We start from the raw sequence: 14,262 nt of genomic DNA on the forward strand, positions 1-14,262 counted from the left end.
ATGTATATGTAGCAGCGTGAAAATAGATATTTTCAGTACGATAGATGGGGGCATTTCAAAGAAATAGACGTTATGAGAGAGATACCGATAGTATTATCATTATTTTAATTTCTTTTAGGCTGCATATGAATTGCCACGTAATTAAACTGGTTGTCTTACGTCTATGCTATAAGAGAGAATTTCATTCAAGATTGTAACATGGCGTCGGTGGTGTAACGGTTAGCATGGTTGCCTTCCAAGCAGTCGATCCGGGTTCGACTCCCGGCCGACGCACATAGTTTTTGTTAGGATTTGCTGGAATCAAATAGCCTGTTCCCTACTATACTAGTTAACGAACTTTCGGAAATGTAGTGTTTCTTTATTTGAGAGAGAAAAAAAATGAGATTGTTTTGGTATCTTTTGTCTAACTTGCATATATAATTTGCTATAAAACTTCAAATATATATTGATACGTGTTGAATTCGAATGCGATACATATGTAAGAAAATTGTAACAGGTGTATTTATGGCGTCGGTGGTGTAACGGTTAGCATGGTTGCCTTCCAAGCAGTCGATCCGGGTTCGACTCCCGGCCGACGCATGAATTTTTTATATTGCCTGCTATTTATTTTCTACGTCATTTTAGAAAACTCTCTGACCGTTTCGAGTCATGTCGTCTTAGTGCTTCCACACCTTTTTAAAAGATGCACCCCAGTGATATCCGATTTCGGACTACTAAGTATACCGTCATTTTACCTCATCCCTAATCAAGTTGATCAAAACCATTTGGACCAGCTCTGAACAAGTTTTGACACTAACAATAGAAATCTTGACACAAGTAAAACAGAAATCCAACTGTAATTACGTTGATGCCATTTCAAATTGTCCATTCTTCAAGCCAGCAAAAACAGATGTTTCCGCTGAGGATTGAACTCAGGACCTTCCGCGTGTTAAGCGGATGTGATTTTTTTTTTTATCTTTATTAAAATAAATCATCAGATATAATACATGTTAAAACTGATAAAACTAATCAAATATAAACAACATTAATCAATATGCATACAGTAATAGAAACAATGAGGTATGTCATCTATATATCATACATTTACAAATCAAATACTAAGACATCATCTGTTTCTTGTACAATTGGATTGTCTTTTAGAAAGTTCTTTTCAAAAACATTGCTCTTGTTATTTTGCTGACATAGGTATACATAAAAATATGTTACATAATGTTTCAATGTATATTGGAACAGTTTGATCAAATTTACATTTTTGTGTCCATTTTTCCGTAAATTTCTTCTCCGAAAGATACAGAACCTAGCTACTGACAATACAAAATTTAAGAAAAGGTCATTCACACCTTTCATTTTCCATCTGAGTCCATTTAATAATAACATTTCACTCTGTACTAAACTTATTTTATCAGAGTCACAATGTTCAAATATTTTACATAGTAAAGTAGACAAATAATCATGAAAGTCTTCTAGTTCATCACAGTTTATAAATATATGCATAATATCTTCATTTTCTTTATTACATACATCACACAATTCAGAATCAGACAGCCCAATTTTCTTTAATTTCACATTAGTAAAGACACAGTTATGTATTATTTTATAGTCCAACTCTATCATTTTTGAAGGCTTCCAAAACACATAGACATGTTTCCAAATTTTACACAATTCTGCTTCATCTAAAGCATATAATTTTTTCCATATAATTGGCCCAATAGGCTCTTCAATTATGTCTTCTAACACACATTGATATAACTTTTTAACATTACAAGATTTCAAGTCACAAGGTACATTTTTTATCAATACAGATATATCTATTGTTCTATCCATATTTCTATGGTGTACATTAGTGTCAATAGTATTCTTCCATTCCTCTGGTATAATAGATAATAAACAATGATACCTATCAATTACATATTGAATATTTACATAATCACATACATTATCAATCATATCTACAATTGCATTTTTTGGTAAAAACCCAGTCTTAACCTCATAGCAAATATCTTTGATAGTCACAATACCAGCTTGTATGAAATCATACCAAATAATAGTTTTATCATCTAAAACAATTTTTGGATTACAGAACAAAGGTTGATCATATATATTTTCAACAGTTAACTGAAAATCTAACTTACATCCTAGGGAGTACAAAGCTTGACACATTTCTCGATAAACCATAGGAATACATTTTAATTCACAATTTGGTATTTTTGTATATAATATTTCTAATCCTAATTGCATGCCATATATTTTGGATACAAAATATTTAAATGTATCTTTCCATAAAACATGATACTGATCATCAATTAGTCTACCTATATATTTCAATCTAAATGCATACATTTTACATTTAATATCAGACAACTGTAATCCACCTTTAACTTTTTCATCAACTATAGAACTATATTTAACTAAATGGGATCTATAATCCCATATAAAATTGACACATAATCTTTTAATTTCTACATATGCCCACTCTGGCATAGATGTAACAAATAATGCGTACCAAAATCTTGATAACATTAATGTATTTACAACAGTGACTCTACCTTGTAAAGTAAGTTGTCTCTGTAACCACATGTTCAAAAGACTTCTTACTTTCTTTATTTTATTTTTCCAATTCATGTCATCACACAGTGATTTGTTAGGACCAACATAAACCCCAAGTAACTGAATAGCATCTTTACAAATTTGTAAGCCAAATTGCTCTTTTTCTACATCTGATAACTCTCCATTACCAACACATAAAATTTCTGACTTCTGTTTATTAATTTTAGATCCAGTAGCCTTACTGTATAAATCAAATTCTTTAAAAACTTCTGGTATAGATTCTTTATTACATAAAGATAATGTAGTGTCATCTGCATGCTGATAAATTAATCCCTCTTTTTCACAGTTAGGGACTTTTATACCTTTGATTTTGTCATTTTTAACAATTCTACAATGTAAAGGTTCAGCAGCAAGAACATATAACAATGCACTTATTGGACAGCCTTGTCTAATACCATTTTCAATATGAAAATATTTAGTCAAAAAACCGTTACATTTTACAGCACTATTAATACCATTATAAAATATTTCAATCCATTTTACAAATCTATCACCAAATCCAAATTTTCTTAACATTTGTAACAAGTATTTATGACTCACTCTGTCAAATGCTTTTTCCTGATCTATTTTCATTACATACCCTTCAAGTTTATCTTTTTCAATAAGTTCTATAATATCTCTTACATTAGCAATATTATTTGAAATATCTCTACCAATAATACAACATGTTTGATCATTAGATACAATCTTAGGTAATACTACCTTAAATCTATTTGCCATTATCCTGGCTAATATTTTATAATCAACCTGTAGTAATGAAATAGGTCTATAATTTTTTAAAGACTTTTTATCACCTTTCTTTTTATATATAAGACTAATCACTCCACATTTCATAGATCTACCTAAAACACCTTCTTTTTCAATTACATTAAACAAATCAAATAATACATGTCTGAGTTCATTATAAAATTGACAGTAAAACTCAACTGTAAGTCCATCAGATCCTGGACTTTTATTTTTTGACATTTGATTTATTGCTTTACAAATTTCTTCGTGTGAAATATCAGAATCACAAAAGTTACAATCATTATCATCTATTTTTGTATCTACACTATCTAACAATTCTGACATTTTATCATTATCTGTATCTACACATGAGTACAATTCTTTATAAAATTTATATTGTAAATCTAAAATACCTTCAGTAGCATAAACTGATTCATTACTGTCATTTAGTAATTCTTTTATAGAATTATTCTCTTGTTTATATTTTTCCAGATTTAAAAAATACTTTGTATTTTTATCTGACTCAACAGCCCAAATAGCTTTTGATCTGAGTACTGCACCTCTACATTTTTCTAATTCATATGCTGACAATTCAAGTTTCAAACTTTCTAACTTAGCTACATCAATATCTACACCACAAGCAGCCTTTTCACATAAAATATTAATCTGCCTTTCTAATCTATAATAATCTCTTCTGTTTTCTTTTGCCATTTTAGACGAAAAAATTTGGGAATATCTCTTTATTTTATATTTAAGATTATCCCACCAAATCATTAAATCTTTATTATACAATTCATTTTCTTTTTCAGCAGATATAATTTCCTTTACTCTCCTTACATATTCTTCATTATATAATAATGTATTATTGAGGACCCACAATCCAGGACCTCTTTCAATATTACTACAGTTAAAATTCATAATTACAAATGAATGATCACTTAAACTAGTAGTATTATAATATACATTCTGAACATAAGAAGATAACTGTTTATTTACAAGGAAATAATCGATTCTGCTTTGTTGTAATTCTCCATTACAAATTCTTTTCCATGAAAATATTCTAGAACTTTTATTTCTAGTACGCCATACATCATACAAATTGTTATTTTCAATCAAGTCACTTATTCTTTTACATGGTTCATCTATAACATGATTGCTTTTACCGCCTCTGTCTAGCATAGACAGAGAAGTATTAAAATCCCCACCAATTATTAAGTTATTTAACTTTTCCGTATACTGTTTAACAAAGTTAAAAATGATAACTCTTTCAACAATTACATTTGGAGCATACAATGAAATTACATTAAACAATTGTCCATCTTCTTCATATGTTATATGAATAAATCTGCCATCACAGTCTTTATATACACATTTTATCTTATTTTTAAGATAATTATTCACTAAAACAGCCACACCCCTTCTACCATGTGAACTGTTACTACAATATATATCACCTTCATATAAGTGTTTTACACTATTTACATAAGCATCATCCCAGAAAGTTTCTTGTAACAATACCATACTAAATTTTCTATCATGAATAATACTTATAAAATTCTCAAAATTAACTACATTCTTTAAACCATTACAATTAAAAGAACAAATTAGCACCATTGCAAAAAGAAAAACAATCTTACATATGAACTTATCCATTTTACCTTTTTGTACTGTCAACCACATTTCTTACATTTTTACCACTCAAATTAGGAGCAACTTTGATACTAGATCTCCTTTCAAGTCTCCTCTGTTTTTTCTTAATTTTTCTGGCCATTTTGGCACTTATAAATTTACTTGTGGTGTCATTTTCACCATCAGAACAGACAAAAGACTCATTTGCATTTGCACCTTCCATGGTGACCTCTTCGTCACCAAGGAAGGTGATTTCATCATCAGAGCAACACTGCTCAATTTCAATTTCATTTTCACTCTCCCCAGTGACAATATTGTCCCCAGGAGGAGCGTCATTAATGGCTATTTTTAACTTTTTGCCATCAGAAAAATCTTTGTCTGAATTGATGTTTTCATTACCATCTTTAACGTTATCTAGATTCAATATTTCATCCTCTGTTATCTCATTGTTACTTTCTGTATCACTGTCCATCTTTCTCTTTCTGTTTTCCTCCTGAAGGTGGCTTTCTTGTTTATTAAGCTGCACCACATTAACTTCTATCGGAACAGTTTTTATAGAATCAGCATCGCCAACAGATACAGTTTTCTCTGACCAAACAACAGAAATATCTTCGTCTTCATTTTCACCTGGTATCTTTATTATAATTTCCGGATCATTGTCGTTATTCTGTTTGTCGCAAGTACAACGATCGGGTTTTTCTCGGCATGTGTCACATGTACACACACATGGATATTTACGACAGTCTTGACAAGGACAAACACACGGATCACTTTTACAAAAAGCGCAAGTACATATACATGGGTACTTTTCACATTTGAAGCAGGCGCATATACACTCTTTTTTCCCGCAAATGTTACATTTGCACATGCAAAAATAGAAACCACAGACATCACAGTTCTTCTTCTTTTTATGTGTCGGAGGTTGATCTCTTCTTGTATCGGAGCTACTTCCACACACGCATAACAACGGTAAATTATGACAATATGTACATTTAATAGCTTTACATTGTCTCTTTGAATGTCCATATTCGCCACACCCGTGGCAAATAAAGTACGGACACTGTTTACGCATATGCTCCGGTGACAAACACTCAGAGCAGACCTTCATCTGGTTGTTGTGTACAACACGAAAATATTTCGTATCTGAGCCAACTTTGAAAGGCATTGTCCATGGCAAAGCGAACATACCTTGTGGAAATTTGCATCTCATAAATCTAGTCCCGTCTGCTACTTGCGTTCCTGGTATTGCTCGTCTGTATATAGGAGAAACAATTTTAACCCCTTTTGATACTAATTTACTTCTTATGTCTTCATCAGGAATAAACGATGGAAGTTTCATAATAGAAACAACGGTAATATCCGAATGTAACATACTGACTTGATATTCATTATTTGCAATATCAATTCCTTCTTGCACTAGATTGAAAGCAGTCTGCTTACTATCTAATGTTATATCATAAGACATGGCATCATTTTTGACAACAGCTAACACTGAGTTTAATCCAGTGATTGTTTCCACATCTTCGATTACTATTCTTTCACCAATAACATCAGTACGAATTCTTTCAATTCTCACGGTACAATCTCTCTGATACGACTTTTCATCAAGAACATAATTTTGCTTTTGATTATATCCATTCCCAGAACCACGACTACCATTTCTTTGAGATAGACTCGATTTTTTACTATTTTGCTCCATTCCGCCGGAAATTCCGAAAAATTACAAGCAAGCACAGCCCAATTTTGTAAACAAACACTCGAGTGCTCCAAAACGACCCCCCTTTTCCACACGAATGAATCGCCGGATTAGGGGGAAATACAGTTTATAATCACTGTTTCTCTACTAAGAACAATATAGTTTTGTCAATAAATCATAAATAAATCCTTACTGTAATTATCGAATCATAATATCCCGTTGAAACACAGAATTATCCACCGGAGAAATTATGACACTTCCATCCTAGGGCTGCGCTCAATTCCCAAGTTTTGACACTAACAATAGAAATCTTGACACAAGTAAAACAGAAATCCAACTGTAATTACGTTGATGCCATTTCAAATTGTCCATTCTTCAAGCCAGCAAAAACAGATGTTTCCGCTGAGGATTGAACTCAGGACCTTCCGCGTGTTAAGCGGATGTGATAACCACTACACCACGGAAACCTTGGGTATCATGATGTGAATTTAAGCTTAAATCCTTAACGCTAGTCATGACGGAAATGAACGACACAGCTAGCATGCATTGCTGCTCAGGCATATCAACAGCTGACAGGATAGATGGTAAACTCAGCTTCTGTCGGCAGACACACGATATAACATACTGGATATGTTTGGGGGTTTTTTTTTTTTCCTTTTGAAATGTCAAATTGATCCCACACGGAGCGTAAACATTTCAGTTATTCATTAAACACAGAAGCCGTACATAATCTGCAATCGATTCAGCTACAATCTGTCGATGAACATAAGTGATTCCAGAGATTGGAATACTTGTTCACCGTCTTGATGTGTAACATATTTTATAATCTATTTAATTTCAATTTGTAGTGTCAGGCTCGTTGGTCTAGTGGTATGATTCTCGCTTCGGGTGCGAGAGGTCCCGGGTTCGACTCCCGGACGAGCCCTATTTTTTGGCTTTGCAAAAGGATTCGCTACTAAAAAATTGATATCTAAAACTGGGGAGCCAATAATTTAAGACCACAATTTGGAGAACTATGGGCGCACAAATGGATCAACCCTACACTTATTCAAAGAGTACGATAGGGCAATCTCGTTACCCATCTGGATATTGTCTTCTCGTCCTCACCAACGACAGCCTGCAAAATGGACTATAGTCATAATACATCGCAAAGTATTCATCCAAAAGGGAGGCACGCTACACAGTATATTCACCCAAATGGCTATATTTCCTACCATGTATGTGTAATGGCTATACTGGTTTGTTCTTTTGCCCTCGGTGGATTTCGCTTCTCTTCATTTGCACTGAAAATATGCGTAACGTCTTTCGGAGTCTCTACCCTTCTTTAATTATGACACTTCGTCGTTACTGTGGTGATTCCATCTCATTCTTTGTCCAGGGAGTCTTGAAAGCGGATCGATGTGAACATTTCGGTCGGTAAGTCAGATTTACGTTTCCTCCCAGACAGACCACACAATGGCCAATATGGTTCTAGAAAGGTTATTGATAGAAGTAATAAGACTGACATTTACACGATGTTGTGGTATGCATTTCCGATTACGGAGAGGAGGGTTAAGTTTTTTGTTTTTTGTTTTTTTATTTTTTTATTTCCTTTCTTTCTTTCTTTAATTTCTTTTTTGTTTTTGTTTAATATACTATATATTGTGTTGTTGGAATTATCTTTTTCTTGATGAATTGCTAAATTTCATTCTTCCAATTCCCCTATCCCAGAGTTTGCTTGGCGTCTAAACATTATGAACGTGTTTTCTTTTATCCTGGTTTTTATACATTTTCTACTAAATTTATATTACGCCTCGGGCAGTCAAACTGTTCGTGTCGTCATTATGTAAACATATGTTCACCAGTCTTTGTTTCGTATACAGTGTATATCCTCAACATTGACGGAAGCAAATGCATCGATCTATTGCTCTTTTTTTTCTTTTTTTTTTTTTCAAACACGCATTTCTTCATAACCAGAAAACATTTTGTTCAAATAGTGGTTTTGAAAGTAACATATGTTCGAAGATTACGCCCTTCGGTAATTGATTGCCATTTCCACTCCAAATTATCATAAGCTTCAACTAGTGTACGATTATGCTAAATCGCACCATCATGATAAGACAAAGAATTAAAATTTCAAGACCCCTTTTTAACTTTCGATTGTTCATATACCATATTTAATAGGATAATAACGTACAGGACATCTTCGGCATCGAAGACTGAGAACAGATACATATGTATGTATATGTAGCAGCGTGAAAATAGATATTTTCAGTACGATAGATGGGGGCATTTCAAAGAAATAGACGTTATGAGAGAGATACCGATAGTATTATCATTATTTTAATTTCTTTTAGGCTGCATATGAATTGCCACGTAATTAAACTGGTTGTCTTACGTCTATGCTATAAGAGAGAATTTCATTCAAGATTGTAACATGGCGTCGGTGGTGTAACGGTTAGCATGGTTGCCTTCCAAGCAGTCGATCCGGGTTCGACTCCCGGCCGACGCACATAGTTTTTGTTAGGATTTGCTGGAATCAAATAGCCTGTTCCCTACTATACTAGTTAACGAACTTTCGGAAATGTAGTGTTTCTTTATTTGAGAGAGAAAAAAAATGAGATTGTTTTGGTATCTTTTGTCTAACTTGCATATATAATTTGCTATAAAACTTCAAATATATATTGATACGTGTTGAATTCGAATGCGATACATACGTAAGAAAATTGTAACAGGTGTATTTATGGCGTCGGTGGTGTAACGGTTAGCATGGTTGCCTTCCAAGCAGTCGATCCGGGTTCGACTCCCGGCCGACGCATGAATTTTTTATATTGCCTGCTATTTATTTTCTACGTCATTTTAGAAAACTCTCTGACCGTTTCGAGTCATGTCGTCTTAGTGCTTCCACACCTTTTTAAAAGATGCACCCCAGTGATATCCGATTTCGGACTACTAAGTATACCGTCATTTTACCTCATCCCTAATCAAGTTGATCAAAACCATTTGGACCAGCTCTGAACAAGTTTTGACACTAACAATAGAAATCTTGACACAAGTAAAACAGAAATCCAACTGTAATTACGTTGATGCCATTTCAAATTGTCCATTCTTCAAGCCAGCAAAAACAGATGTTTCCGCTGAGGATTGAACTCAGGACCTTCCGCGTGTTAAGCGGATGTGATAACCACTACACCACGGAAACCTTGGGTATCATGATGTGAATTTAAGCTTAAATCCTTAACGCTAGTCATGACGGAAATGAACGACACAGCTAGCATGCATTACTGCTCAGGCATATCAACAGCTGACAGGATAGATGGTAAACTCAGCTTCTGTCGGCAGACACACGATATAACATACTGGATATGTTTGGGTTTTTTTTTTTTTCCTTTTGAAATGTCAAATTGATCCCACACGGAGCGTAAACATTTCAGTTATTCATTAAACACAGAAGCCGTACATAATCTGCAATCGATTCAGCTACAATCTGTCGATGAACATAAGTGATTCCAGAGATTGGAATACTTGTTCACCGTCTTGATGTGTAACATATTTTATAATCTATTTAATTTCAATTTGTAGTGTCAGGCTCGTTGGTCTAGTGGTATGATTCTCGCTTCGGGTGCGAGAGGTCCCGGGTTCGACTCCCGGACGAGCCCTATTTTTTGGCTTTGCAAAAGGATTCGCTACTAAAAAATTGATATCTAAAACTGGGGAGCCAATAATTTAAGACCACAATTTGGAGAACTATGGGCGCACAAATGGATCAACCCTACACTTATTCAAAGAGTACGATAGGGCAATCTCGTTACCCATCTGGATATTGTCTTCTCGTCCTCACCAACGACAGCCTGCAAAATGGACTATAGTCATAATACATCGCAAAGTATTCATCCAAAAGGGAGGCACGCTACACAGTATATTCACCCAAATGGCTATATTTCCTACCATGTATGTGTAATGGCTATACTGGTTTGTTCTTTTGCCCTCGGTGGATTTCGCTTCTCTTCATTTGCACTGAAAATATGCGTAACGTCTTTCGGAGTCTCTACCCTTCTTTAATTATGACACTTCGTCGTTACTGTGGTGATTCCATCTCATTCTTTGTCCAGGGAGTCTTGAAAGCGGATCGATGTGAACATTTCGGTCGGTAAGTCAGATTTACGTTTCCTCCCAGACAGACCACACAATGGCCAATATGGTTCTAGAAAGGTTATTGATAGAAGTAATAAGACTGACATTTACACGATGTTGTGGTATGCATTTCCGATTACGGAGAGGAGGGTTAAGTTTTTTGTTTTTTGTTTTTTTATTTTTTTATTTCCTTTCTTTCTTTCTTTAATTTCTTTTTTGTTTTTGTTTAATATACTATATATTGTGTTGTTGGAATTATCTTTTTCTTGATGAATTGCTAAATTTCATTCTTCCAATTCCCCTATCCCAGAGTTTGCTTGGCGTCTAAACATTATGAACGTGTTTTCTTTTATCCTGGTTTTTATACATTTTCTACTAAATTTATATTACGCCTCGGGCAGTCAAACTGTTCGTGTCGTCATTATGTAAACATATGTTCACCAGTCTTTGTTTCGTATACAGTGTATATCCTCAACATTGACGGAAGCAAATGCATCGATCTATTGCTCTTTTTTTTCTTTTTTTTTTTTTTCAAACACGCATTTCTTCATAACCAGAAAACATTTTGTTCAAATAGTGGTTTTGAAAGTAACATATGTTCGAAGATTACGCCCTTCGGTAATTGATTGCCATTTCCACTCCAAATTATCATAAGCTTCAACTAGTGTACGATTATGCTAAATCGCACCATCATGATAAGACAAAGAATTAAAATTTCAAGACCCCTTTTTAACTTTCGATTGTTCATATACCATATTTAATAGGATAATAACGTACAGGACATCTTCGGCATCGAAGACTGAGAACAGATACATATGTATGTATATGTAGCAGCGTGAAAATAGATATTTTCAGTACGATAGATGGGGGCATTTCAAAGAAATAGACGTTATGAGAGAGATACCGATAGTATTATCATTATTTTAATTTCTTTTAGGCTGCATATGAATTGCCACGTAATTAAACTGGTTGTCTTACGTCTATGCTATAAGAGAGAATTTCATTCAAGATTGTAACATGGCGTCGGTGGTGTAACGGTTAGCATGGTTGCCTTCCAAGCAGTCGATCCGGGTTCGACTCCCGGCCGACGCACATAGTTTTTGTTAGGATTTGCTGGAATCAAATAGCCTGTTCCCTACTATACTAGTTAACGAACTTTCGGAAATGTAGTGTTTCTTTATTTGAGAGAGAAAAAAAATGAGATTGTTTTGGTATCTTTTGTCTAACTTGCATATATAATTTGCTATAAAACTTCAAATATATATTGATACGTGTTGAATTCGAATCCGATACATATGTAAGAAAATTGTAACAGGTGTATTTATGGCGTCGGTGGTGTAACGGTTAGCATGGTTGCCTTCCAAGCAGTCGATCCGGGTTCGACTCCCGGCCGACGCATGAATTTTTTATTTTGCCTGCTATTTATTTTCTACGTCATTTTAGAAAACTCTCTGACCGTTTCGAGTCATGTCGTCTTAGTGCTTCCACACCTTTTTAAAAGATGCACCCCAGGTGATATCCGATTTCGGACTACTAAGTATACCGTCATTTTACCTCATCCCTAATCAAGTTGATCAAAACCATTTGGACCAGCTCTGAACAAGTTTTGACACTAACAATAGAAATCTTGACACAAGTAAAACAGAAATCCAACTGTAATTACGTTGATGCCATTTCAAATTGTCCATTCTTCAAGCCAGCAAAAACAGATGTTTCCGCTGAGGATTGAACTCAGGACCTTCCGCGTGTTAAGCGGATGTGATAACCACTACACCACGGAAACCTTGGGTATCATGATGTGAATTTAAGCTTAAATCCTTAACGCTAGTCATGACGGAAATGAACGACACAGCTAGCATGCATTGCTGCTCAGGCATATCAACAGCTGACAGGATAGATGGTAAACTCAGCTTCTGTCGGCAGACACACGATATAACATACTGGATATGTTTGGGGTTTTTTTTTTTTTTCCTTTTGAAATGTCAAATTGATCCCACACGGAGCGTAAACATTTCAGTTATTCATTAAACACAGAAGCCGTACATAATCTGCAATCGATTCAGCTACAATCTGTCGATGAACATAAGTGATTCCAGAGATTGGAATACTTGTTCACCGTCTTGATGTGTAACATATTTTATAATCTATTTAATTTCAATTTGTAGTGTCAGGCTCGTTGGTCTAGTGGTATGATTCTCGCTTCGGGTGCGAGAGGTCCCGGGTTCGACTCCCGGACGAGCCCTATTTTTTGGCTTTGCAAAAGGATTCGCTACTAAAAAATTGATATCTAAAACTGGGGAGCCAATAATTTAAGACCACAATTTGGAGAACTATGGGCGCACAAATGGATCAACCCTACACTTATTCAAAGAGTACGATAGGGCAATCTCGTTACCCATCTGGATATTGTCTTCTCGTCCTCACCAACGACAGCCTGCAAAATGGACTATAGTCATAATACATCGCAAAGTATTCATCCAAAAGGGAGGCACGCTACACAGTATATTCACCCAAATGGCTATATTTCCTACCATGTATGTGTAATGGCTATACTGGTTTGTTCTTTTGCCCTCGGTGGATTTCGCTTCTCTTCATTTGCACTGAAAATATGCGTAACGTCTTTCGGAGTCTCTACCCTTCTTTAATTATGACACTTCGTCGTTACTGTGGTGATTCCATCTCATTCTTTGTCCAGGGAGTCTTGAAAGCGGATCGATGTGAACATTTCGGTCGGTAAGTCAGATTTACGTTTCCTCCCAGACAGACCACACAATGGCCAATATGGTTCTAGAAAGGTTATTGATAGAAGTAATAAGACTGACATTTACACGATGTTGTGGTATGCATTTCCGATTACGGAGAGGAGGGTTAAGTTTTTTGTTTTTTGTTTTTTTATTTTTTTATTTCCTTTCTTTCTTTCTTTAATTTCTTTTTTGTTTTTGTTTAATATACTATATATTGTGTTGTTGGAATTATCTTTTTCTTGATGAATTGCTAAATTTCATTCTTCCAATTCCCCTATCCCAGAGTTTGCTTGGCGTCTAAACATTATGAACGTGTTTTCTTTTATCCTGGTTTTTATACATTTTCTACTAAATTTATATTACGCCTCGGGCAGTCAAACTGTTCGTGTCGTCATTATGTAAACATATGTTCACCAGTCTTTGTTTCGTATACAGTGTATATCCTCAACATTGACGGAAGCAAATGCATCGATCTATTGCTCTTTTTTTTCTTTTTTTTTTTTTTCAAACACGCATTTCTTCATAACCAGAAAACATTTTGTTCAAATAGTGGTTTTGAAAGTAACATATGTTCGAAGATTACGCCCTTCGGTAATTGATTGCCATTTCCACTCCAAATTATCATAAGCTTCAACTAGTGTACGATTATGCTAAATCGCACCATCATGATAAGACAAAGAATTAAAATTTCAAGACCCCTTTTTAACTTTCGATTGTTCATATACCATATTTAATAGGATAATAACG

The 14,262-nt window shown here is 34.6% G+C and overlaps 12 non-coding genes across 12 annotated transcripts; 9 read left to right on the forward strand and 3 right to left on the reverse strand.

Moving 5' to 3' along the window:
• Window positions 1-201: 201 nt before the first annotated feature.
• Trnag-ucc (transfer RNA glycine (anticodon UCC)) lies at window positions 202-273 on the forward strand. The gene has a single exon. It is a non-coding gene; the product is annotated as a tRNA-Gly (tRNA).
• A 234-nt stretch (window positions 274-507) lies between these two features.
• Trnag-ucc (transfer RNA glycine (anticodon UCC)) lies at window positions 508-579 on the forward strand. Its single transcript has one exon. It is a non-coding gene; the product is annotated as a tRNA-Gly (tRNA).
• Window positions 580-7,052: 6,473 nt separating this feature from the next.
• Window positions 7,053-7,125, reverse strand: Trnav-aac (transfer RNA valine (anticodon AAC)). The gene has a single exon. It is a non-coding gene; the product is annotated as a tRNA-Val (tRNA).
• A 386-nt stretch (window positions 7,126-7,511) lies between these two features.
• Window positions 7,512-7,583, forward strand: Trnap-cgg (transfer RNA proline (anticodon CGG)). The gene has a single exon. It is a non-coding gene; the product is annotated as a tRNA-Pro (tRNA).
• A 1,494-nt stretch (window positions 7,584-9,077) lies between these two features.
• On the forward strand, window positions 9,078-9,149 carry Trnag-ucc (transfer RNA glycine (anticodon UCC)). The gene has a single exon. It is a non-coding gene; the product is annotated as a tRNA-Gly (tRNA).
• A 234-nt stretch (window positions 9,150-9,383) lies between these two features.
• Trnag-ucc (transfer RNA glycine (anticodon UCC)) lies at window positions 9,384-9,455 on the forward strand. The gene has a single exon. It is a non-coding gene; the product is annotated as a tRNA-Gly (tRNA).
• A 311-nt stretch (window positions 9,456-9,766) lies between these two features.
• Trnav-aac (transfer RNA valine (anticodon AAC)) lies at window positions 9,767-9,839 on the reverse strand. Its single transcript has one exon. It is a non-coding gene; the product is annotated as a tRNA-Val (tRNA).
• A 385-nt stretch (window positions 9,840-10,224) lies between these two features.
• On the forward strand, window positions 10,225-10,296 carry Trnap-cgg (transfer RNA proline (anticodon CGG)). Its single transcript has one exon. It is a non-coding gene; the product is annotated as a tRNA-Pro (tRNA).
• Window positions 10,297-11,791: 1,495 nt separating this feature from the next.
• On the forward strand, window positions 11,792-11,863 carry Trnag-ucc (transfer RNA glycine (anticodon UCC)). Its single transcript has one exon. It is a non-coding gene; the product is annotated as a tRNA-Gly (tRNA).
• Window positions 11,864-12,097: 234 nt separating this feature from the next.
• On the forward strand, window positions 12,098-12,169 carry Trnag-ucc (transfer RNA glycine (anticodon UCC)). The gene has a single exon. It is a non-coding gene; the product is annotated as a tRNA-Gly (tRNA).
• Window positions 12,170-12,481: 312 nt separating this feature from the next.
• Trnav-aac (transfer RNA valine (anticodon AAC)) lies at window positions 12,482-12,554 on the reverse strand. The gene has a single exon. It is a non-coding gene; the product is annotated as a tRNA-Val (tRNA).
• A 387-nt stretch (window positions 12,555-12,941) lies between these two features.
• Trnap-cgg (transfer RNA proline (anticodon CGG)) lies at window positions 12,942-13,013 on the forward strand. Its single transcript has one exon. It is a non-coding gene; the product is annotated as a tRNA-Pro (tRNA).
• The last annotated feature ends 1,249 nt before the right edge of the window (window positions 13,014-14,262 follow it).

The sequence above is a fragment of the Mytilus californianus genome, unplaced genomic scaffold, assembly GCF_021869535.1.
Source record: "Mytilus californianus isolate M0D057914Y unplaced genomic scaffold, xbMytCali1.0.p SCAF_8, whole genome shotgun sequence".
Classification (NCBI taxonomy): Eukaryota; Metazoa; Mollusca; class Bivalvia; order Mytilida; family Mytilidae; genus Mytilus; species Mytilus californianus.